This window comes from Marmota monax, unplaced genomic scaffold (genome assembly GCF_021218885.2).
Source record: "Marmota monax isolate L192 unplaced genomic scaffold, Marmota_monax_Labrador192_F-V1.1 WCK01_AAM20220418_F8-fsc00136, whole genome shotgun sequence".
Taxonomy (NCBI): Eukaryota; Metazoa; Chordata; class Mammalia; order Rodentia; family Sciuridae; genus Marmota; species Marmota monax.
In genome coordinates this window covers 4,700,625-4,727,129 of record NW_026693905.1, presented here as the reverse complement: position 1 = coordinate 4,727,129, position 26,505 = coordinate 4,700,625, and the positions used below count along the sequence as shown (strand labels likewise).

The 26,505-nt window shown below is 35.4% G+C and overlaps 1 protein-coding gene across 30 annotated transcripts in view; it reads left to right on the top strand.

Annotated features, from left to right (window-relative positions):
* Map2 (microtubule associated protein 2) overlaps positions 1-26,505 on the top strand; it is a 291,958-nt gene that overhangs the window by 124,374 nt on the left and 141,079 nt on the right. For 7 of the 30 annotated variants that reach the window (XM_058585221.1, XM_058585220.1, XM_058585218.1 and 4 more), the window contains exons 1-2: positions 18,852-19,133; positions 19,408-19,475. The exons of 1 other annotated variant lie outside the window; for it this stretch is intronic. The gene's annotated coding sequence lies outside the window, so the exon portion shown is untranslated. Of the gene's footprint in view, positions 1-18,738; positions 18,816-18,848; positions 19,134-19,407; positions 19,476-26,505 lie in introns of those variants that run through there. 22 more of the 30 variants (XM_058585207.1, XM_058585223.1, XM_058585210.1 and 19 more) reach the window with 9 other exon arrangements.

Sequence of the window (26,505 nt, the reverse complement as noted above, 5' to 3'; positions counted from 1 at the left end):
AAGACTGGATATTTATCTGATGATGGATGGAACATACATTTCTTCTGATATCCTTGCTCATATTATTTAAAAGGTTCTAAAAGAAAAGTGCTATTTTGAGAATTTGAGGGGTTTTTTTTAATTGAAAATATATAACTTGCATTATTTTTCTTGGTGGATGCAGCACCTATGTCACACTAAAAAAAATTCATGCAGAACAGTCTTGGATTTCTTTGTGAGCGAATGGATTTTTGTGCAGGTTTTCTTCCTATGATTTTACTACAAATAAAAAAACATGGCTGTTGTCTATAATTTCATTTTTAACTTACACTATAAATGTCATTTGGCTTCATTTCCAGGCCTTCCTGCTTATGCTGCATCACTTCATACTCTCTAGTGAAAACTTTGTCTTAATAATATTCCCCAATGAGGCAATAGGTTCTGATACATTGGGCATGGGAGATAGATGGGCAAACAGGTGATGCTTAGCATCTCATTAGTCATAGGGAGGAAAAGTAGAATTGCGCAAATATCCAGAAAGAGCAGTTTTTTCATTTGAACTGTACCAGGACCATTCCTCTAACCATGGGAATAAAAAGTTGGGAATGAGGATGGAGCAAAGATACTCACAGAGACAATTGTTTTACAAGTCCTATTTTCATATGAAGCCAGGCTAAAATTAGGAAGGACTCGTAATCATATGGTCTACATTGGAATGTCAGTTATTTTTCTATTTGGGGCTTTGTATCAGATTCACATGAGGAATGTCAAATGCCTGTGTGTGTGCTGGTGGCTGGGCCAGGCAAGGACGGTGATCAAATTTGGTAGAAAGAACTCTTTTCAGCTGTTTCAGGAGTTTCTCATTTTTCAATGCAAAATAGAAGGGGCTGTGCTCACAGGAATTCAATGTACATGTAGAAAAATTCAGACTCAAGGGAAAGCTCAGGTCAGATTGTCTGGGTCATGAGACTCTGATTTACTTGGGGAAATTATCCAACTTCTCTGTCTTAACTTATATTGGGGATAATAATATAAACTTCCTTATAAGATACTAGTAATATTAGTAAAGTGCTTAAATGTATTTGTTATGGTTTAGATGTGGTGTCCCCCAAAAGCTCATGTATAAGACAATGCAAGAAGGTTTAGAGGAGAAATTATTGGGTTGTAAGAGTCTTAACCCTATGAGTGAATTTATCCCCTGATAAGATTAACTGAGAGGTAACTAAAGTGGTGGGGTGTGGCTGGAGGAAGTGGTTCATTGGGGGCGGGGCTATGGGGTATATATTTTGTATCTGGAGAGTGGAGTCTCTCTCCACTTCCTGATCATCTTGTGAGCTGCTTCCCTCTGCCACTCTCTTCTGCCATAATGTTCTGCCTCACCTCGACTAAGACCTCTGAAATTGTGAGCCCTCAAATAAACTTTTCTTTCTTAAAATTGTTCTGGACAGATCTTTTAGTCACAGCAGTGAAAAAGCTGACTAAAACAATACTGTATGCCAGTACTAAGCACTCAGCAAGCTCTTAGTTTATTGCGTACATGTGCAAAACAGAAATGCTAAGAAAATATTGTCATTTCTTTTTAATAGTTGAAAACTTTTAAATAACCTATGGCCGAGGATATACTTCAGTACTTGATCACTTGCCTAGAATATGCCAGACCTGGGGTTTGATCCCCAGAACCACAGTGTAGTAGGGCTGGAATCCAAGCAACAAATAAATTAAACATGACTTCATATTCAAACTATATTTATAACTTTATTTTTGTTATTGTTTGACTCAACTTACTTCCTTAGAAGTATAATATTTTTTTTTGAGAGAGAGAATTTTTTTAAATATTTATTTTTTAGTTTTTGGTGGACACAACATCTTTATTTTTATGTGGTGCTGAGGATCAAACCCAGTGCCCTGCTCATGCCAGGCAAGCGGGCTACCGCTTGAGCCACATCCCCAGCCCAGAAGTATAATATTTTTAAAGAATTTTGTGGCTCTCTGTAAAGCAAACATGAACACATAGGTGAATATTGTGTAAATTTTGTGTTTGGGGATTATCCTAATGCCCAAGGTTCTATTTATCAGTAATTTATTTATGTCCCCTGAGCATTGTGTAATTTAATATAATAAAATATCATTTTCCCCTTTTACCTGGAGCACAAATCACAAAGCCACCTGTACACTGGAAGTGTCTGTCTCCAGCTGAAAAACAATTTAAAAAAAAAAAAAAAAAACCCAACAGTGATTTTCAACCCGATCAGTTACCAAAACATAGATTTTTATTCCTAGATCCCACTAACCTGAAAATTATAGCGGCTTTTAAAAATTAGGAACAATTTTTTTTTGGTACTGAGGATAGAACTCAGGGGCATTCGTCCACTGAGCCACATCCCCAGCCCTATTTTGTGTTTTGTTTAGAGTTAGGATCTCACTGAGTTGCTTAGCACCTTGCTTTTGCTGAGGCTGGCTTTGAACTTTCCATCCTCCTGCCTAAGCCCCCTGAGCCACTGGGATTACAGGTGTGCACCACCACACCAGGCAAAAATTAGGGATAATTTGTAAAAATTGAATCATTAATGTCAGTTATCCACAAATTCCAGAGAATTGAAAGACCAAGTTATCCAAACTGTTTTTGGATATTTCTTTAGTCCCTGGATGCCAGATAATTCATGTTATGGACCTGCCTTCACAGTGTTCAGCTGAAGGACTAAAGTGCCAAACATAATCCTCTGCAAAGTCTTTGACCATTTCCCTATTATAGGAACAGCCTAGATTACATATAGACCATATCAGAGTACAGAGTAGTAGAACAATCTGCAGTTTTAAATACATACTCGTAGTTTAAAAGCATATGAACCCAGTTCATATTCAGCAGTTTAATCGACCTGTGTCCTGCTTTCCTCATCTATGACAAGGAGAAAATAATAGTAACTCCCTCCTAAATTTGATGTAAGGTTTAAAATGAGTACCTATAAGTAAAGGCTTTTAAAAAATGCCTAGTCTTTAGTAAGAAGCTGTTCAAAGTTTCATGTTATTATTGATTGAGAGCCCTAAGAACAGCCCTCCTTTAGAAATTATCAGAATCTGAATTAGGATTAAGGACACCCCCGTGGCCATCACCTTGCTCTCTTTCCTTGGAATAGTTCTCTGGCTCAATTCCTCTGGCTCTTTCAAACTAAATCAGATGTGTGCCTGGAATTTCCCAGTTTCCAGAGCCACTCCCAAGCTATACACACCAAGTAAGTAAGCGTTCATCAGGACGTCTCCCCTTGCCTGTGCTAGCTGTTCTGCCTCTGGTCCCGACAGAGGGTTTGTTCCTCCGCCATGATAAAAGTCTGTGAAAGCTAAAGGAATGTTGCATTTTAATCTGACACAACAGGTGTCATGGTCACTTTATGGTTGCTTTGCTGTTGAAAGAATAAATAATCCTTTTTCTGTGACTACCTGTTCACAAGCATCCAGGAGTAATCTTGACTTAAATGATAGAAATATGGTGACCCTGGATGGGGAAGGCAACATAATTGTGTGGGCAACATTTATAGACTCTATTTAAAGTACATATCATGAATATAGCTTTGAAATCTTCTTTTTATTATCATTTGTCTTTTAATAGTCAATAGTAAATGAAGGTCAGGTAATCTAAAAATGTCCTTAATTAGAGCATTTCTTTTTCCTGGATTTTACCTGTTATTACTGATTGCAGCTAATAAAAATGAGATAATAAGAAAGGGAAAATTAATAGAAAAGATAAGGGGAAAGCATAAAATATCATGTCCTTTAAAAATGAATTTCTAATTTTAATTTAATCTTTCAGAGTAGAAGACATTGATATAATTTATCATTAGTTTGTTCTGATTTAATTCACTATACTTTGTACACAAATTCATATTCACACTTAGTTTGATCTCTGCACTCCATATTTTGGAACCTGTTGGTTTGATTTGCACAAGAGACAAATACCTTTGCATATGGTAAGGAAAAAAATGTATCCAGTTATCTTGTTTTTAAAACTATATTCCATGAATTACAGTAATTCCAGTGGCACCAGAATTACCTGGGCTGGTTAAAAAATGCATAGATTCCTGAATCTTGATTTTAGTCCAACTCTATGCAATCCAGAAATAATATGTGAGCCATAGCTATGGGTTACAATCACAGTGTTTTCCCCATAGAGGATGCTGGGTAAGTGATGGCATGGTCTTACCTCCTCACCTGCTGATATCTTTGTTGTTTTGAAACACAGGTGCAAAGAATTGAGCTCCTTCTAATCCTCATTTTTTTTTTTTTTTTTTGGCACATCATCCTCAGGTTAAGTCACTTTTCTGCCTTCATGTTATTTTAACTGTTTTCCTTTCGCCTCTGTGTTCTCTGCATTCCTCTCCCCTACAAGGCCCCATCAGTTTGCTTGATGTGTATATCTCTTCCTGATAGAGATGCCATTCCACTCACTATGGCTGTGGGGTCCCCTAGTTCAAACCAACAACTGCACAGGACTCCAGGACTTCTCCAACAACATCTGACTTGTATCTGTGCTCCTTGCTGTGGGTATCTGGTTGTCTTTAGCTCTGACCACCATAAACACCAAGTTCAACCACTTCATAGATGTTTGCTGTGTGGCTCATTCCCTAGTGATTAGGTCTTGTGAATACTCTCACTGTTAAATCTGCTTTTAAATCTGGACTTTAAAAACCCTTCTTCATTGATGGTGCTTTAAGCTGGCCAGATAACAGATATTGGGAGGAATTGCAAACTCAATGGGAAATGTCTTTCAATTACACTATGGAATGACATATCTGAATTCCTGCTAATTAGTTATTTCTAGCTATGATTTATATGTTCTTAAAAATATCAGTCATAGGTACTTTCTAACTCAAAGTTGTTTTTCTTTCACTCACATTTAGCATACCAATTTGTGAACTGGCTCTCTGGAGCCATTAGCTTTTTGTTAACCAGCCTACATTACTAAGAAAGTGTGATAGAAAGTCACAAATCCATCTTCAGTAGTTTAAAACATGAGTCCTTTGTTAGAGAGCATTATTTCTTAATGCAATATGCACTCAATTCAAAGGTCATAATTAAAGATTGTTTTATAATGTCTGTGAGCAGTATTAGCATCAGGGTCTCTGGATCAAAAAGCTATTTTTGAATCTCTTAACTAGTGCACAGACATCTGAAAAGAAAATGATTCTAAGCAAAGTTTTATTTATTTATTTTTTAAACATAAGCAACCAAGCATTTAACCTAAAGAATACAACAAGCCAGTCAATAGTAATGAAATACTTTGTGTCTGTTTTTCAGTCTCCCTTCTTTGGCACCTTCTGGTTGTGCATGCCCAGGCCATAGGCATATTGAGGGTGACATTCTCTGTTTCCAAGATAATCTTCACGATAGGATGCACTTAATTTATGCTGTTGATGAGACTGGACAGAACTTATTTACATATCATCAATACATGTGTGTCCCGAGTAGAGAGCCAAGCATCCAAATTAAAATATTCCCTGTCAAGGATTTGCTGTATCCAGCAAATTCTGGAGTAATGCTGATTGCAGGTGGTGGGTGAATATTGATCCTGTGCAGAATTTATAAGGCTGTATTGGAGGGCATTGTGAAACCTAAGATTTCTTTAGAACAATGTGTCTGTTTAAAACGACTCTCATTCAGACCCAGCTGGGCATTTGGTAATGCCAGCCACTGAATACGATCTTTCAAGTGCCTCAGCCTGCTTCACCTGTCTGACTGGCTCACTGGTTTATAAATGAAACCCTATTTGCTTCCAACACTCTTACGCCTGCAACTCTTCTGTACCAATCTCCCTCATTCTTGCTTTTCCTTTTGATCTGAGTGTCTTGACTCTCCTAACACACACTATCAGTTTTCATTCACTTCCTTTTCTCAAGTGATGCTCAGATAGTATACTTAGCATTCTGTGCTATTTTATCACCCTCATTAACCCCACCCTTTTTCCAGTTTTCTCTGTCATAGAATAGTTTCTTTTTCATTGCTCTTGCCTTTGAACTGAATGTCATGAGTGTCAGTTCTTCAAGATTTCTCTTTGTGCATTCTTTGTGCATTTCTTAATGCGGGCTTCATGTCCTCTACTCTCATCAGCCAATCAATCAATCTTACACTTTATTGAGCAACCCAAAATTAAAATAAGAAATTATAACAAGATTATAAGGCGCCTTTGCCCTCTAGAAAAAAATCTGTTATTGAGGCATCTCTGGGTTTTTTCTAATATGCCGTCTGTGTGCTCTTAGGTGTTGCAACAGAAAGTAACTGTAAATTGAAATTTGATTCCCTTTATTTCTTTAGTTCTTCTAGTTTAAAAGTAAATAAATACAATGCTAGCATACTATATACAATGTCTACCATAAAACATATTTTCATTCAATTTTTCTACTCCACATCCACAAAGCAAATTAACATTATTTATTGTGTACCTATGTAAAATGTATATATCAGTGCTGGGCATGCCTATAATCCCTCCTGTTTGGGGGGCAGTGGCAGGAGGTTTGCAATTTCAAGGCCATCCTCAGTGATTTAGTGAGGCCTTGAGCAACTTGGCAAGACCGTGTCTCAAAATAAAAAATAAAGGGGCTAGGGAGTGTGGCTCAGTGATGAAGTGCCCCTGGGTTCAATCCTCAGTACAGCAAAAATAAACAGACACAAAAACCTAAGAACCTATCAGATATTATAAGAAAAAGAATGTAAAACACATGTATTTTTGCTCTCAACTATCATGAAACCAAACACCAGTATCAATGAAAGTGTTTCTAAATGATTCCTTAAATATTTTCCTGGTTTTCTGCCCGTGATCTTCAAGACTTTGGGGTAAAAAGAAGAGTTGGAAAGGGTAGGTAAAACAAAGAGAATGGGAAGGCGAGGGAAAGAGACAAACAAAACACAAGAGTATAGCAATTTAAGAAAAAATGTTAGTAGTCCTTGGGGATGTGGAAATTTCTCTCCCAAACAGAACCATTAGCTCAGATTCTTGCAGTGGCTATTTTTGCAATCTATGTGAAATATAAATCAAAATAGATGGAAAACTAGAAAAAAAATCTTTGACTTTTAAAAAATATTAAATGAAACACTCTTATTTCTTTAATTACATGTTTGTTATTAGAAACAAAATAAAAAAAAGTCACAAAACTATGGAAAATGGTAGTGTAAATATATTGTAAGTTCATATTTTGACTTTCTAATCAACTTGATGATACTGTTGAAGGAATATTCATATACAGCTAGATAATGTATAGTATTTTTTTTATTTAAAAACCAGAATATCTTTTACCTAAAATCCTTTGTAGCTTAGAAATCTGATGATAAGGCAAGAAATGAAATTTTAATAGAAATAAACTATTCCCACTTACTATTCTAGTTCCTCTTTTTTCTTAAACAAGCAAAGAATTTGATACTTATCATCTATATTCTTTGGTTTCAATATATGAGAATTAGGAGCTTTAATGCATTTTAGATGTACCATTGGATGTATTCAAATTGTGTAATTCTGTTTCATGGAAAATATCTATAAATACCTTTGTAGCCAGTTATGTGTCTCCTTATCGCTGATGTAACCCTGATATAAGGACTACAGGAAGAAGTAAGAGAGGGACTAAGAATTAACATGTGATTCTTAGTGGCCATCACCTTAATACCTTGTCCCATAAACAGAATAAACATGGATCTCATACATTTTGGGGGCATGGATTTGAGGTATTCATGAAATAACAGACACATCTTCAGAAATCATTCTATATATGATATGGCACTTATTAAACCTTCAAAACAGGGAGTTTATTATTTGAATTGGAAATATCAAAGAATGAAAGAAAATGCTATATGATCTTGCAGAATTGAGACCTTCTCAGAGTGATCTGGTAATTTGACGGTCACACAGGACCTCATTCAAATGGAATGCACCAGCTGACTTCTCCAGTACTCCTCCTCTCCAGATCTTTGTTGCTGAGGATTGAGGAATAACAGGAGTTTTGAATATTGAGATAAATGTATTTTTAAAGCTCAGAAAAGAGTACACAGGATAACTCCTTTGACCAGTTTTCAAAAAGAAATCAGAAATTTATATCTAATGCCATGCAGTGTAGCATTTGATTTTGTAGCATTTGAGCTTTTGCTCACACAGTCTTCCTGTAAAGTGTAATGGCCCCACTCGTGTAGGCATTTGATAAAATGAAGGTTCATTTCCTGAGTCTAGGAAGATCAGCCAAGAAATTCATGACTCATGAAGACGGTTGTGCTTGACTATTACATGAAAATTTTGTTTAGTAAAAAATTTTTCCACACTAATTTTCCTTCATGGCTTGCCCATTTCTCCTGCAAATATGGCCTGTCTATAGACTTGTACAGCCAATAGTGAAGAAACCATTGTATATCAACTTTTAGGTCCCTAAGAGATGGAGATAAATTTGCAAGTTGTAACTAAGAATTCACAAGCAGATAAGAAAAAGTGCCAGGAGAATTTTTATATTATTAAATAAATATTTTAAAAGCCTGAAGTAAAGGGTAATATACTCAAAATGGCTATCTATGCCAAAGATGAAAACCTGGAACTTATATATTTAAGTAGTTATCCAAGACTCAAACTAAAAGAAATACTTATACCTCGTTTGTCTTGTGATCTCTGGACTCAGAATTAAAACTTTGGGGGAGGAAATTATGGATTTTTAATATGAGTTTTATTGTTTTGATTTCAATCACTTATGCAAGTATTAATTAATAGTTATTGAATATTGTGTACCAGTTGTGTACCAGACCCATTTCCACATATTTGGGGCATATTAGTGAATGAAACAGTCAAAAAGTTATGAATTCATGAAGTTTGCAGGTGAATAAGGAGAGACAACAAAAATTAGCATAACAAGTAAGTTATGTAGTATGTGAGAAAGTGAACAGTATAATGCAAAATAGGATAAAAGAGATTGGGAGTTGAAATTACAAATTGCAATATTAGATAGGATGGTTTGGTGAAGCCTCATGAAGAAGGAAAAATTTGAGACAAGAATTAATGAAGAGAAAAATATAGATTTTTGGAAGAAAAGTGTCCCACACCCAAATGTAACTATGAAACATTTTTAAGGTATACAGGCATAGACTATATAATATGATTTTGATACAATATTTTCTGATGTAACACTTGAGATTCCCTATGACATCTGATGATTTTAAACTTGATAAAATAAATAGAGGGGAGTGATTTTATTACAACTTGTACTTTATTATTATCATCATCTATACTTCTAAGATATGGAGTGATTTCAACAATATGTTTAAAAACAAATATCCAAGTTCAAATTATCAAATAATGAAGTTCTTTAAAACAAGACAAGCATACTTCTTACCCACATGACTCTGTATTTTCTGAATAGGCCAGAAAGGTTGAAAGCAAAATTATGATGTCTTTCTCAACTATAGGAATACTTAAGTTCATATATATATTATTTAAGTATGAACTGATAGAATCTGAAATTATTCTGAAAGTAAAAATCTAAATTCTAGCCTTATGTCTTTTATGCACAGCCTACTTATGTAATATGTAGTCTGTCTTAAAATGGAAATTCTTAATTCTATGTTTAATTTCTCTCTTCCTCTTCTGATATGTTACCAGTGTAAATGAAAAATTCTTAGTTTTATGTTTAATTTATCTCTTTCTCTTCTTATACTTTATAAATGTTAGGCTGAATTACAAATTAATTGGCTCAGAAGTCTAGGGAGTGGATTTCTCCTCTACCACTTACCAGCTGTATGTCCTTGGGCACATTACTAAATCTAATTGGGCCTATTTCCTTAACTGTAAAATACAGGTTTACAACTCAGAATTTTGTTGAGTAAAATAGCTTACATAAAAGGGTTGGCACATTATAGGTATTTAGTCTTTTTTTTTTTTTTGTACCAGGTATTGAACTCAGTGTGCTCGGCCACTGAGCAACCCAGCCCTATTTTGTATTTTATTTAGAGATAGGGTCTCACTGAGTTGTTTAGCACCTCGCTTTTGCTAAGGCTGGCTTTGAACTTGTTATCCTCCTGCCTCAGCCTCCCAAGCCACTGGGATTAGATGTGTGTGCCACTGCACCTGGCTATTTAGTCATTTTTAACAGAATCCCATCCCAAGCTTTTTAAATCAGCCAATATTACATTAAACAACTGAATTTAAAAATCTGAAAACCAGTCCAAAGCCACATATAAGGATACATTATAGTATCATGGTGATTTTTCTTATCTTCTCTCTCTCTCTCTTTGGTATCATGGGATTCTGAGAAAGTAAAGAGTTTTGTGGTAGTATGTACTGTGAAAATTTTGGAAGCCATTATGAAACAGGCATAATTTAAATGAAACAGAGAGGAAGTATAAGCTTTGGATTGGAAGAGAGGATGAATCCTAAAATATACTAGTTATTACAGTGAGCATTGAAAGACAAAGGTTTCTTATGAAATTAGCAATGTTGAAAGCACCTTAACTGTCCATTCTTTTGCCAAAACAGTAGTTCAATAAGAGCTGCTACAAGACAGTTTCATTTGTTGAAATGTTTCTAAAATACATATTATACTTGTTCTTATTGTTTTTCAGAGTTGCATTTATTAAAAGCCAATGTAAAGTATCCTCTTCATACCAAGGAAAATGTTCCTTTACAATTGATTTATTTAACATATAAAGAATCATCATATTGTCTTCATTTATGCTGTTGTGGTTACATGGCATGTTTAAAATATCTGCAAAATATCTGCTTAGACCAAAACCCTTGTGTGTAACATTCACTACAGATTCTAAAACTTGCTGCAAAAAAAAAAAAAAAGTTCATGTACCAAAGACACCATAATATTTATTATAGTTATTTTTAGAGTTGAGGCTTAAGATAGGTTAGTAGGGTACACATTTTCTGATTCCCTGCCATCCCCCCAAGTCACTACCATCCAGGTCAAGAAGGCATGGTATCTCTTCCAGGTCAATACATCTTCCTGCTCCCACAAAGGTAAACACCATTCTGACTTCTGTCTCTAAGTATTTGTTTTGTCTGTCCTTGAATGTCATATAAATGGATTAATATACAATGTCCTCTTTTGTGTCTGTTTTTTTTCACTAATATTATGCTGTGAGATTCATCTATGCAGTTGTATGTAATAGTAATTGTTTCCTTTTCTTTTTGTATATGTAGTAATCCATTATATGAATGTACCACAATCTATTGATGAGAATTTTGGTGGTTTCCAATTTTATCCTGTTATGATTAGGCTACTGACAGTATGTTTGTAAGTTTGTTTATAAGCAAGTAATTACTCATTTCTACCTAGAAGTAGAATTACTGGGTCATAAGATAGACATGCATTTAACTTTACTAGACACAGCAACAATTTTAAAAAGGGATTGTAGTAATTTACAATCCCACCAGGTATATGTGAGTTCCAGTTATTCTACCATTATCATTTTCTTTTCAGCCTCTGAAAAGCATTTTATTCCCAACATAGTTCTTAATGTATAATGAGATTATGACTTGATGAATTGAAGTAACAATTATTTTCATTATTATAGTTCACGTTACTTTTTTTTAAAGGAATTTTAAAAAAGAACTTTGGTAAAAGTGTCTCAGCAGAATAGAACTTTGGGTACATACATTTCCTTAGCCTAGAGGGTAATGGCTTAGAAAAATATAGCTTTTAAGCTAGCTATTTCACTAAATTGCTGTCAGAATTTGAGAACTGACAATAAGAAAAACCTCTCTCATTCTCTCTCTGTCTTGCTATTTACATCATCCTATTAACTTCCCCTTGATAAGTGAAATAAAAATACCGTTGCAATAAAAAATAAAAAGAGAAAATTATTTCTAAAATTTCTTGTGCAAAAATTTACAGTGAAATGTGAATATTTGCAAAGTTTCAAGTGGTACATAATCAGCCTGACAAGGTGACACAAGTCTATAATCCCAGCTACTCGGGAGGCTGATGCTAGAGAATCACAAGTTTGAGGCCAGCATAGGCAACTTAGCAGGACCTTGTTTCAAAATAAAAAAATAAAAAGGACTGGGGATTCCCAACAGCTCCGGATGCTGAGACAGGAGAATAATGTTCAAAGCCAGTCTCAGCAAAGCAACTCAGTGAAATCCTGTCTAAATAAAATACAAAATAGGGCTGGGATGTGCCTCAGTGGTTGAGTGTCCCTGAGTTCAATCCCCAGTATAACCCCACCCCACCCCCAAAAAAGGACTGGGGATTTAACTCAGTGGTAGAGCATTTACGTAGCATTTATGAAGTCCTGAGTCCAAACCCCAGTACCACTGCCAAATAATAGATAGATAGATAGATAAAGTGAATAATCCAAAAATAATTTGGAATGTATTTTATACTTACATGTAAATAAGTATATAATGGTTTTTAGAGAAAATCATCACACTAAGATTTAAAATGGGATTGCAAAGCCAAACTCCTATCATGATGATGCAAAAGGATTAAAGCCTGATTCAGGAGCAATAGGAAAGTGGTCAAGTTATTTTATCTTAATCTTCACTGTACTTGCTTAGAATAAATTCTTCCTTCCCACTGCAGACCAAGTCTAATAGAAATCACAGTGAAAATATAAGATGCCCAAGAGTGACCCATATGTCAGTTTGCTCTTTGCTTCTTTATAAATATACTTTCTTTCTGATTCATTCTTCATCTAAGTTCAGTCAAAATGACTGAATATTTTTGTTTAAAATATTTCCCACAAGGTTATATGTGTATGAGAGGATTAAAACAAATATAAAGTAAGGCAAATAATTATAGGACTTGGAGGACAAACAATATCAATCTCTTTTGAAGCATTAACAAAGTAAATAGTCCATCTCATGGCATATATCTTGAAAAGTAAACAAGAGTGAATGCACAGTGCTAATGAATGTAGCCTATCTCCAATTGCAACAAAGAGAATTTGGGACAAGATGAGAGTGATTTGGGATTCTATTTTTGTTGGAAAATTTCCCCCCTTCTTTTACATCAAACTCTTCTACATAAGTTTCTCAACCTATTGGTCATCTTAATATTTATAACTGGTAACTCAGCTGTGGAGTTAATAATTTGTATAGTTTGTTAATAAAACCATGTGAGTGATTTATGTAAATTGTGTGTGTGTGTGTGTTTAGTGATAGTCTTTTAACTCCTGACCATTCTTGATCACATAAATCAGACATCCTCTAGGGCCTGTCTTTCACTGAGGAAATCATGCTAATCCATTCTCTCATGTGAACACTTATTTAAGTTATTGAGATCTGGAGACCAACTGCTGAATAAAAAAAAGTGTATTGTTGATTTGCAGATCCTCAAATGAATCAGAGCCTCATGGCCTTAAATCAACAGCCTTTGGAACCATGCTTCTAAGAACTGGTAGTAATCAGGAAGTTGTCACAGATTGAGTTTGAAACTTGTCATATTTTAATTAGTAGCCACAGAATTCCAAGACTTGCTGTTTAGAGACTACAGCGTTTACTAGTTTGTTATTTTAATTTTGAATTTCATGAAGATATATTTCATGTGACATGGAAGTCACCCATATAAGTGTATACAGTTCAGTGACTTTTAGTGTATTCAGAATTGAGCAAACATCACCACTATCTATTTTTAGAACAGTATCATCCCCCCCCCCAAAAAAAAAAAAACCCACCTAGTAAGAGACACTCTCAATTCCTTCTGCCCCAGCCTCTGGTGACCACTAATATACTTTCTGTTTTCTATGGATTTGGCTATTCTAGGCATTTCATATAAATTGAATGATATAATATATGGGGCTTTTTATAACTGGTTCCTTTCAATTTATTATGTTCTTGAGGTTCATTTATGTTGTAGAATGTATCAGAACTTCATTATTTTTATTGTCAAATAATATTCTATTATGTGATATACCACATTTTAGATTTTAATCATTAATATTTTTGCTTTAAAAATAATAATTATTTGCATTTGGGGGAACAATGTGATTTGTTATTTTTAACAGTACAGCTCTATTACCTATTGGTTTTCATATTGCATATCTGATTTCTAGATTTGTTCATCTTACATATCTGCTATTTTGTGTCCTCTGACTTACATCTCCTATATCTTCTTTGTGTCATTCTGCTCCTGCCCCTGATAATTAGTGCTCTTTTTCTCTACCTCTGTACATTTGATTTCTCTTTTAGATCCCATATTTAAGAGAGATCATATAATAGTTTTCTTTCTTTGTCTGGCTTATTTCACTTACCATGATGTCCTTGGCTCATCTATGTTGTGGCAAATGGCAAGATATTGTTCTTTTGGGGGTTGAATAATATTCGTGTGTGTGTGTGTGTATACACTTTTTTAATCCATTATGAAACAGTGGACACTTTGGCTATTTCCATACCTTGGGCTGCTATTAAAAAATGCTGCAATAAATTTGGAAGTCACTTTGTATAATTTGTGCTACTCAATTCTGCATTGTTTTATAGTTTCTCTGGGTGTTAGTCTGAACCATGTGAAATTGCCATTTTATAAGTAAAAAAATCATAGACTTTCAGCAGTCTTTCCATTCAGATTGTGTTAATTATGACACTTATTCCTTTGTTTTTTGGGGGTGGGGGAGGTGGGGTCTATTAGAGCACCATATTCTTTTGTGTGGACCAACTTTGTTGAAGGAAGCAACATTTTCTGTAGTTAAATAAGACCAGACAGTGTTCAATGAATTGGGGTATCATAATAATTTGCAAAGTACTTAAATATCTGCCCATGATATTTAGAATAACTCCAACTTAAGGGTACTAGTAACTATCATTATTATTTCTACTATCAATTTTTTAAAAGTATAGATTACAGTATATATGGCCATCTTTTTATAAAGTCCTTCCAAACTATCTGGACCTTGACACAACATTAATTAATTCATTGTTCTAATTTAATCTTAAAATCTAAAAATTAAAATTTAGCATATTTTAACATCAATAAATGACAAAAACTTTCTGAGCATTTTAAAAATGAGAGCCCTCAGTCAGGTACTTTGTGGAATTTAAAGAAAGTAGGAGACAAATCTATTTTAAATAAATTTATATTCAAAATATTGATTCTATTGCAATGGGTGGTTTATACTACAAATAAAAGGTGATAATATCCATAAGGAAACTGAACATAGAGAATAGAATGAGCAGTATGGAATAGAAAAACTTTTCTTGTGTTTGAACACTCTGTTTCCTCCACTAATGACATTTTCACATTCACTCATTGAAAAAATATTTTTGAGTGCCAGTATATTTTAGGTACTTTGTATTTGCCCATAAAAATGGCTGTCCTCATGGAATTAGCATGAGGTAATAAATAGTAAACATACTCAAAAAGAAAACTTTATGGTAGGATGAGTGCCATGGAAGAAAGAAAGAAAAATGGAATAGATCATGAGAGGGCATGGCCACCATCTTTATTATAGTGGTCAGGAAAGCTTTGGTTGGAAAGATGATATGAGCAACAGCTCCAAGGAGAGAAGGAAGGAAGATCCATTGTTCATTCCCAAAGAATTTAAAGACTGATGCACAAATACACAGTCCAGTATGTTTAGGGAGTGAAACCAAAGGTCTTCCAGAAGAGCCATGGAAGTGAGCTAACTGAATCTTGGAATATGGTGGAATCAGATTCTTCCAGATAGCTCTGGGAGGAAGCTGTAGCTAAGGGCAGAGTCAGAGTGTCTCATCAAAGTGAGAGAGAGAGGTGTGAAGTTAGTTTTCTGTTTACTTGCATATTTTCTCTACTATCTTTGAAGTTCCTTGAGGAGAAAATGCTGTTCCCCTTTGTTTCCTATTCCTGGAATCTGTGCAGTGTCTGAAATACCTGTGGGTGTGCCATTACAAAGGGCTACATGAATTGACTACGGAGGCTAAGTCCTGGGCTAAAACAGGAGTGGGGAGGAGGCAGCACCATTTAGGCTCATAGGCATAAATTATAGCAGCTTAAACTTCACAGAAGTCTTTCAATTGCTTGTCATCTTTTATTCTTAGAATATGACATACTTTAGGACAGTAATTATATTTTACACATAGTGCTTACTACATGATGGAAGCAAATGGGGGAAAAAGAAAAAGAAAAGAAAAATAGACCAATTCATTCTCGTTTACTGAACCTGGTTTTTTTTTTTTTTTCTTAAATATGAAATGACTTCCAGATAGTATTTAATGATTTTTGGAAGCTATGCTATTGTTTAGACTGACCAGGACTATTATGTATGCTTTATGAGATCCTGATAGAATATAATTCATATTTAAATAAATTAATCTCATGCATCAAAATTTGAATTTGGAAGTGGACTGTTGACAATATATTAAAATAAAACATTCACTGTGAAAAATCACCTTATTGTCCAAAGTCACCGAAGAAAGATGGACATTGAACAGAAAGATCATATTTAAAGGGACACCTTTTAGGGGAGGAAGAATCCTAACCAGCTGTGGGATTTACTAACTTCTGAAATCCCTTGTAATCATTACCTATGGCAATCACAAATAATTTTTAACAAATTTATTTTTTTTTCACTGAAGTACGAAGGGAAAGGATGGTGGTGGTGGCAGCCACTGTGTTGTTGACCTTTGAAAACACAATATGACCCTACCTATAGATGAGCTAAACTAAAATTGATGAATTATATGAACTGAATATTGAAAGAAAACTTTCTCTTTTTAATTTTCTTTTTTGGTACTGGGGATTGAACCCAGGGCCTTGCATAGGGTTGGCATATGCTCTACCTCTAAGCTACTTACCCCAGGACTGGGGTTGTGGCTCTGTGGTAGAGCACACACCTAGTGTGTGTGAGGTGCTGGGTTCAATCCTCAGCACCATATATGAATAAATAAAAAATAAAGATATTGTGTCCACCTACAACTAAAAAAATAAGTTACCTACCCCATCCTGAAAGGACTCTGAAAGAAAATAAAAACAGAATAGAACATCAAGGTCAAAATCCTAGTCGCAATTGTTACTGGGTAATTCAAAAAATTTTTTGATAAATATTGCGCCCTCCAGTGGTTGTTTTAGATTAACAACTCTCGCCCCCCCTTGTTTTACCTGGGCTTGATTTTCCAGCTGCATGGTTTTAGATAACTCCAAGAAGGTTCACACTGTCTATACCTAGGAGAAGCCTGGGGAGGCTGGCTCAGTTTGATCGTCCAATTTCATGCTTGCAGAAAGAATGACGCAAGTTATGATGGATGCCCACTGTATGATGATTAAGCTCAGGTCCAACAAGCAAGGTCCACAAAAGGGCAATCATGCTTGATTCATCTGATTGTCAGACTGGAAATGAAAGAAAAGCTGTTGACATAATTACCCCAGATTTTTCAGACCTCAAGTACAATCCAGCACAGATATTAAGCAAAGCTAGTTCTCAGGATGATTGCAATGTGTTTTAAACAGGAAGATTACTGCTTTAGCAAATAAAAGGTTTACAAAATCAAAGACAAAGGATGTTTTTGGAATATGTCTTGCCTAAAGACACATGAGAGAAAAAGGGAAAGAAAGTCCCTTGATGAGAGAAGACAAGAAATGGACTGAATCAGGAAGCAAGGCTGGTCCTTGAGACTCCCAGGGCCTCAGATTTCTCACCTATGAAACAAAGGCTGTGGGCTAAGCTGAGTGGTCTCCATGAATCTAGCCTATGAACAGAGAGACAAGGAGAGACAGGATTGATCTCATACAAAAGAGCCAAAATGTGAATATTTATGAAAGCAAAATTAGCTAGTGATTAAAAAAGAGAGAACAGTCCCAGCAGGAGAATGCAAATTCATTTTAATCAATTCAAAATAAAACATAAAACTGATCAAGTTCTTTCAAGAAGGAAAGAATGAAGCATATCGTTTTGTCTCTAAATTTCCTCTACTGTGGTCTTATTCCCTCTTCTCTATCATCACCTTATTTTTTTCTTCTTACTTTCTGTTTCCGGTAACCATGGTGATGCTCCCTCTCAGCAACCTCCTTTGCAGCTGGCCCTTTTGGTAGACATCAAATTTTACTCCATTCACTGGGGCAGGGTGCTAACAATGCCATAAAAATTAATGTATTTATGAACATATTTCTCCTTCCCTTTTCTCTGAGAAATAATGCAGGGAATTGTTCTACACTTAACCTCACTAGATAAGGGGCACTGTAAAACAGGGATATTCAACTGTTAATTTCAGTTGCTGACACGAAGTGGGTACAGATTATGCCAAAGCTTCAATTCCCCCCTTTGGCCCTCAGGGACTGCAAACTCCCTAGCCTCTAGCTGGTTGCCACCTCCCTTTGCTTTTGTATGGAAAAGGAATAAAATGCCTTGCCCACAGAAATCACATACAAACCCTTGGTTTCCTAATCCTTTTTCTTTTTTGCTTTCTCCCCCGGTAAGGAAAACATTGCCAACTGCGTAATTATCATAAGGGGACTGAATTTTCCACAGGAAAAATATATATAAGTATAGGTGTTTCTTTAATGAACATTTTTATTTTGAAATGTAATAAACAATATTCACTTGATATAAAAAAATATTGTAATAAATAGCCAATGACAAAACACCAAAGAATCTCTGATGTTCTTAACGCAGATAAAAATTCCATTAACTGTCATTTGGTCAGGTCCAGTTTTTGTAGCTTAACTTGTTTGTAATCCTATATGCCTGTAAACTGTCTCTGTATTTTAGCAGAGGGTGTGTGTGTGTGTGTGTGTGTGTGTGTGTGTTGTGTGTGTGATGTGTGTGTGTCTGGCATTAGCACAAAGGAGACCAGATGATGACATTCATAGGCTTATAGACTCGACTCCTGGGGACACACTTGGATGGAGGCAATTAAAATGCCTGTCAGGCATTTGGTACCAGAAGCCCCTATGGCAAACCTCTAAATCGTAAGCCAGGGCTGCATCCTATTGTCAGTGAATGATGGCGGAGCTGAGTGGCTTGTCATCATTCTCGAAAATTCTGAGGCTAGTGAGCTCTCTCTCCCTCTCCCACTCGCCTTATTTTCCTTTTCGCCACTGCGGGGACTTTTTCTAATTTGCAGCTTCCCTTTCCCCGACACACACAGACACGAGCTGGTGGCTTGCAGACTGCGTCTGTCTGGAGCTAGAGAGCCAGAGAGCCAGCCCGAAGATAATGCTCCCGGGGAAGGATCCTGCAGCAGTTCTCGAAGGCTAGACTTGGGGGGTATTGCTGCATATGTGCTGGTAATGGTTTGGGGTTTTTTAAAAATGTATTTTGCTTTGTTTTTAAGGCATTTTCCCAGGGATCTGCTTTATGTCATCTTGGAGTAAAATGCTTTAAAATTCATTATTAAGCTTTAAAATTCAAATACTGCATTCTTTGTACTACAGATCTCATGGCATAGACTTATTATTTGGATAAAGAGATTGTATTTGCTTACTGGTGAGTTACAGTTTTTGATATTTAGTTAACAAATCTATACATGTGGTTTTTGGTTTTTTTCTTTTGTTTCGGTAGATTCTTCAGCTTGTTGTCTCTAACGGAGGAAGCATTGATTGAGAACTACTCATTCAGAAAATTAAAAGGTACTACATGTTTTGTTTGGATGTTTTAAATGAGGGAAAATCAGTGGAAAATAGGAATTTTTTACTTCAGGCAATCTCTTTATGGTTGGTCTTTTATCCTCAAGCCTGTGTTGATCATTGTTTAGAGCATGTACAATTTCCTATGCAGATAACACCTTCATCCAAGGCTTTTTGATTTGATGTTTAAAAATTATGGTTTTTTGCCTATGTTTCAAGCTATTAACAAATATTAAAATGTCTGTTTTATTTTGGGTTTTATCATTATAAATGGTTTTGAAAAAGTCCAAAATTCTCTACCTTAATGAAAATGTATTCTTTTGAATTTTAGAGAAATACATAGAGTAATGATTTTATCTAAAGATTTCCTGCTGACAAGTAATTTTTTAAATGGCTAAATGAAATGGCTTGCCCTTCCCAGGTAGAATGAGCACTAGAGATGAAAGCCCAGGAATGACTCAGTATTGTTGGGTTTTGCAAATAAAAATATTGTAACTTATTCACTGATGCTTTAGTCTTCAGCAAGGGATATATTTTAAAACCAAGGTTGTTAGTTCTTTAAAGAACAGATATTACCTGTTTTTTTTTTTTTTTCCAAAATCGACAGCATAAGAGAGTAATTCTTCATCGTGCCGTGAAAGCAGTCAAATCTATTGATCCTGGGCCTTATGTCCTTACATGAAAAATGTTAATTTTCAAATTCAGTATTAGGATGTATATTGATTTGGGAGGGCAGTTATGAGTATTACTGTTTCTTTAAATCTTTAACATTATCTTTGGCTTTACAATATGTTCAGACGAATAAATCCTGTGTTTTTAATTTGCCTTTTAAAAAAATGGAAGACATTTTCTATCTTGCTGAGAAGAAGATCAATAACATGTTTTCAATCTTCCCTTGATATCCATATAGTATTTCCCCTTTTTAGGATTTTCAGTTCAAAATATTCCATGTAGTAAGTTTAGCCTTTTAAAAAATACACTTTAAAAATGGTCAGTGTTCACCATTGACCCCAAGGTACCATAGGTATGAGTATATACCTGTGAATCTGAATATTTGTAGAAGCTGAAGGAGACTAATGCATTGTCCTTGGTTAGTTTTCTCTGCAATGTATAATCATGAGAACCTTAATTTATTCATTCCACAAGCATTTCTGAAGAGCTTTGGTTCTGTGGATAGTCATTGTGGGAGAAGAGGAAGGGACAGATCACACTGTCCATAGCCTTCCAGAGCATAGGAAGAATCACATAAGATTTTTGAAAAGGAGAATGAATCTAATAAAATAAATCAGTGCCTCCTCAAAAAGGAAAATTGCATTATTTCAGATTTTTTAACACATTCTAATAGACTAGTCTTAGAGAATGATGAAATTGCATTGCATTTTTTTTCCTTAGAAATTACCAAGTGGAATCAGGTATCAAATGTCTAAAAAATACTTACTATTCCTTTCTGGATATTGTAAAACCCTTGAAACCATTCTTTGGGAGTGGGTGGGAGTTTTATTCAGGGTAAATGAAAGATTTCTATTTGGTATTTTCTCATCTAACTAAATCCATACAGCATATGTGACAGTCTGTTCCTTAATCTTCAGACTTATTCAGCAACTCATTGTATTCATTTTAAACTTTGGGGTATTTGTATGAATTGGAAACAAATTATTATTTGACAGCTTAAACATGTCCACACTATATGTCCGTCAGTTGTGATCATTGTGGGCATGGAAGAAGTGGCACATGACCTCACCAAGGAGCTCTTGGTACCTACCTTTTCTAGGACCATTTTGAAATTCATCTAGGGTGTGCTAACTATGTGTAATAAAAACCTGCCTATTAAAATAATCTGTCAGGGAGTCAAATCCAAACAATTTTGATTATAAGACTCTAAGAGAGTCAGGTTTCCATATCATAGTGTTTCTAATCAATATTTTTTTTAAACTGAATTAGTTTCTTTACTAATTTTTTTCACTCGTATCCTTAAACACATAGAAATGTACCTGAGCTTCAGTAGGAATTCAATACATACATATTTATTTAATTATTTAATGGATAATGAACTCAATAGGAATTCTCTCTCTCTCTCTCTCTCTCTCTCTCTCTCTCTCTCTCTCTCTCTCTCTCTTCCTTTTCATGAAATGATGCTCAATGAAAAAATACATGTTTGGTGCTTTAATTTTTTTTTTTAGTTACCCAAAATGTTGATTGGATGTCCCTAGTCAATAATAATTAAATAAATAATTAATACTGGGTGGAAACTCTGTCTAGAAATTTCTTCAGGTTATATGGACAAGGTTTTTCTAGACTTAGGTTAACAAGGAAAGAATTTTTGAAATGTCCCTTTTCACTTTCATCAGCTAGGGGAAGAATGCCAAGCTGCAGCATGAGCTTTGCTTATGGACGCTTCTTCCTAAATACTACTCCCAGCCTTGGCATTGCTTATTGCTCTCCACATCCTCCGCCAAGATCTTGCTGCAGCAGAGGGAAGGGAGGAGGCCTTTCTCTGTCTCGCTCTCTTTTTCTCTATAAATCTAATGCAAGAAATGATGTCATACTTACCAGTCCATAATGAGCAAGAAAGCATTTAAGGATGGATGGTAGATAGATAGATAGACAGTCGATATTTTTAAAGAATCTGTAAGGAAACATCTAGAATCATAATAGATTTAGAGAAGGCTCTTCTTTCTTGTTGTCATTTGTTTTTATTGATAAAACTATAACTATTTGCCTAGCAATATTCTAAAATCTTAATATATGTTATCCATATAACTCTCCCTATAATTCTGGGAGGTAGGTATGGTCTCCATTTTGCATGAGTGAACTAAGTCTCCACGTGGGCAATCAACCCAAGTCTGGCCCCAAAGCCCTCAGATAAACTAGTAAGCACTCCATTTTTTTCTGGCATATCTTTTGGCATGTAGTGATTTTCTTAATATTTTATTTATGCTCATGATACTTACATTACTACAAAAAGGTTAAAACCGTATTCTTGTAGATTTATATAATCATGTGTGTATATATGCATATGTGAATATCTTCAAATAGTTATAATATTCAAGTTATTGTATATTTATTTATATGAATATATTTAATGTTCAAAATCATACACACATACACACACAGACACACACATTAGCCAAGTAGAGAGGCTCACACTTGTAATTCCAGACACTCAGAAGACTGAGGCAGGAGAATCACAAGTTTGAGGCCAGCCTCAGCAATTTATCAAGACTCTGTCTCAAAATAAAATGAAAAATAATTGGGGATATAGCTCAATAGCAGAGCATCTCTGGGTTCAAACCTCTTACAACCAGAAAATTTAAGAAATACAATACAATACAATTAACCTGAAGAACTTTATTCTTTATAGAGAGATGTCAGAAATAAATTAGGACATTTTAAAACAAATGAATCCATAAAGGATCTTCCAAGTCATGTTATCGAATTGTATAATCTATGTAAGAATATCAGCCAGAGAAATCAAGAGCTAAATAGCATACTTGATGTCATGTCTTATAAAGATTTTTTTTAATTGATACAATAGCAGAAAAATGTTCAAATGTCCATAATAAATAAACAAGTGGAGGACACTATCATAATAAGGATGAAAGTACCACATTCAAACTTGAGGATCACTAACTAACCCATAAAAATCTCTGAAGGTACTAACAATTACACAAATATGTAATCAGACCTTCTACTTGCAAAGTAGTGGATGCAGCAGAACATTTCCCAAGCTCAGTCGGGAAGCTCACTGGCAGATGAGACATGAGTCATTTATTCCAGGCAGGATTATTAATAATGGAGAAGGGACTCCATAGAAAGTGCCTTATGGGGAATGAGTCTTTATGGAGGATGGAAGTGAGGGATGAATAGAAGTATTCAAGGTGGAGATAATACCTGGAGGAGTCCAAGAAGAACCAACAATAGCAAAGGAATGAAGGGAGGTGAACAGCTTGGAAAGTGTGGACAGATCTCATTTATATTCTAGACTGCAGGACAAATGAAGGGGACACTGACAAGAAAAGAGTGGAAGGTCCATGAATACTATTGTGTTGTACCATACAAGGTGGCTAACAGTCACCTTTAAAAAAAATAATAATTGTCCTTTTGAAGAACAAAATAAAAATTTCATTCAGTTCAACTTAATACATGGAAGAGGATTGAAGTGTCAAGATGAGGAGCATTTTTTTTAGTTTGTTTTTGGTATTCAATGGGAAGCTATTCACCGTGTTTCTGAACAGGAGATGACTATGAGCAAACCGTTTTCAGAGAATTTATTTTACAGCTCTTTGCACCATGAATTGGAGTTATAAGAGAAAGCATGTTGCAAAACTATCACTTTGGAAATTGTCACAGCAGAATCCAGGAAAAATAAATAAAAGTTCCAATACGGTATTGATTGTAGACATGAAAAAAGGTCATGAACGTGAGAGACGTTTCAGAGATCAGAATCACATATGGAGCACAGCAGCTGCTTAACTGGAAGAAATGAAAAGCAAAAAAAAAAAAAGACTCACAGGTGTCTCTGAGGCTTGAATTTGATCACTAGAGAAATGATTGAGAGAGAGGTAGCAGACAGCTACTGGAAGGACAGGCCATCTTTTTTTTTTTTTGTAGTTGAGTCTCTAGCTGACTGTGTGGTCCACAATAGACGGCCAGTAAATACTAAATGAATGGGAGTGTGGAAAAAACTGAAGACATATGTACAGGACAATGTGGCCGGAAATGTGGGTGAGCTGAGCTAATAGATGCAGAACTTGTAGGGACAAGGCTGAGAGGAAGTGAGGTGGGAAGGGTGTAGGTGACGTCATCAGGAAAGATGGTGAGAAACTCTGCACAGCACCCACATTACAGATGCAGAATGAAAGACAGATCAACAAAGTTGAAGGGGGGGGGGAAGCAAAGAAAGAAGTACACAGAGAATGTAATAAAAACAAAGCTAAAAATCAAATTCTCCTGAAAAACTGAAGAATGAGGATAAGGAAAATACTGATGGATTTATTGTTTCAATAATGTTTTAGTTTGTTTGTTTTGAAATGAACAAATCAGTGTTTCCTAAAACTAGCAAAATTTAGAAGAATATAAGGAAAAAATAGTCACCCACCATTACACAATATACAGATTATGGTTAATACTTTTTAAAAACATTGGCTTATTTCCTTTCATTGTATCACATTTAAATTTACATAATCAGGACCAGGACTATACATATTCAAATTCTGCCTTCCTTTTTCCTACTCAACAAGATCTTAAGTATCTCTTACAACATTTTCCCACCTGTATTCTGTTCTCTCACATAGATACTGGGCATTTTTATTCCATGCTGTTTCCAATTTCTCATTATCATCCCAATGTTGCAATGGAATAGTTTGTATATTACTCCTACACAACAGGTCAAATTATTTCCAACAAATATTTCTTAACAACAAAATCACTATGTATTGTATTGTCAATTTCCTAGACAGATAAATTCTGATGGTTTCAAAGTGAGCCTTGTCTTTTTGCCAAGAAGGAAAGTTTGAGATTATGTTAGCACTTGCCATGTGTCAGCTTGTAGCAGGCAATTTTATTCTCACTGTCATTATGGAGAGCCTATTATACCCACTTTATAAATGAAGAGACAGAGATCCAGAGGGTTGTTCACATTTTAGGGTTAGTTTTTAATCTGAGTCTGACTCCAAACAGCCAAATTTTTGGAGAAAGAAACAAGATCTTGCATAAATGAATAAATAAGAATATGAAAACTATAAGAAAAAGTTTCAGAAACCTCAGACTCAAAGGTTAAGTCAAGGAGGTATCAGCTTCCTTGACTTCCAGGTGTGCTCTTGCTGCTAATGAATGAAGGAAATCTCAAGGCAAAGGCAGGGACAGATAGAGCGGGGAGGTTACATATGTAAGCAGAAGATGGACATATATGTAGAATAAGGTCCTAATGGAAAGGGGTTAAAAAATACAGACAAGCATTTGGATTTGACAAGCCAAATGTATCTACCTTATAGAAAAGAGGAAGAGAAAAGAGAGGGAGACTTTTCAGGGGGTAAAGCAGAGACATGGAGGATTTCATGCAATATGGACTTCATTCTATCCTGCAGGCAAATTAATTTATTTAACTCACTTTCATTCTACGAATATTTTTGGACACCGAACTGCATAGACTTTTCCTGCCCTCATGGAACTTTCCTTCCAGAGAGGGAAATAATCAGTGGGTTAACAAATAAAATAGATCGTTTCTCAGGCAGCTGTGCAGGGAATGTTAGATTTACTTCTCAAACTTTAGAGCAGAGATGAAAGACCTGAAATCTTATTGAAATGCAGATTCAGAATCAGTGGTCTGGAAGAGGGGGCCAGAGATTCCGTGTTTTGACAAGCTCCCAGGTCATGTTGACGCTGATGAACAGTACTTTGATTAGTAAAAGGTTAGAAGGCAAATGTCCAGGAAAAAACAAAAGCAGAAATCATTGGAGCAGTTGTTACGGAGCAAGTTAAATGTGAATCCTCCTCTTTGTACAGTAAAGCTGCGTACTTAAACCTGACTGTAGAAAGAGAATTGCCTCTCTTTACTCCTGAGCTTTTCCAATTACAGCCAGTCATTTTATGAAAGACCCATTAAACCAACCCTAACAAGCTACCAGCATTTTATTCTTTCTGCTCATGCTTATTATACCATATAACAAATTCTTGTGGCTCAGGTTTGGGGATGTGATTCTACATAACCCTGAGCCAAGTTCTGGACTCTAGTTTTGTTTCCTGCTTTATAATTTCTTTGGACTTTTAACCTCTTCTCTGCTTCAATATTCTGCGGAGTACCAGTCTGCTAAACACTCTGGCCCCTCAACTTTTGTCATCATCCTTCTCACTCCTTTGTGCAAAGCTTCAGGGTCTCCACTTCTCATGTTCTTCCACCCATACCCTAAGAGAAGCCTTGGATTTTTCTGCTCAGAGCTACAGAGAAACAGTGAGGATAGTCTCTGATTTAAGGAATGCATTTTTTTTTCCACTAAAATCATTGCTGTTTGGTGGACTGTTTTGGTTGGTGACA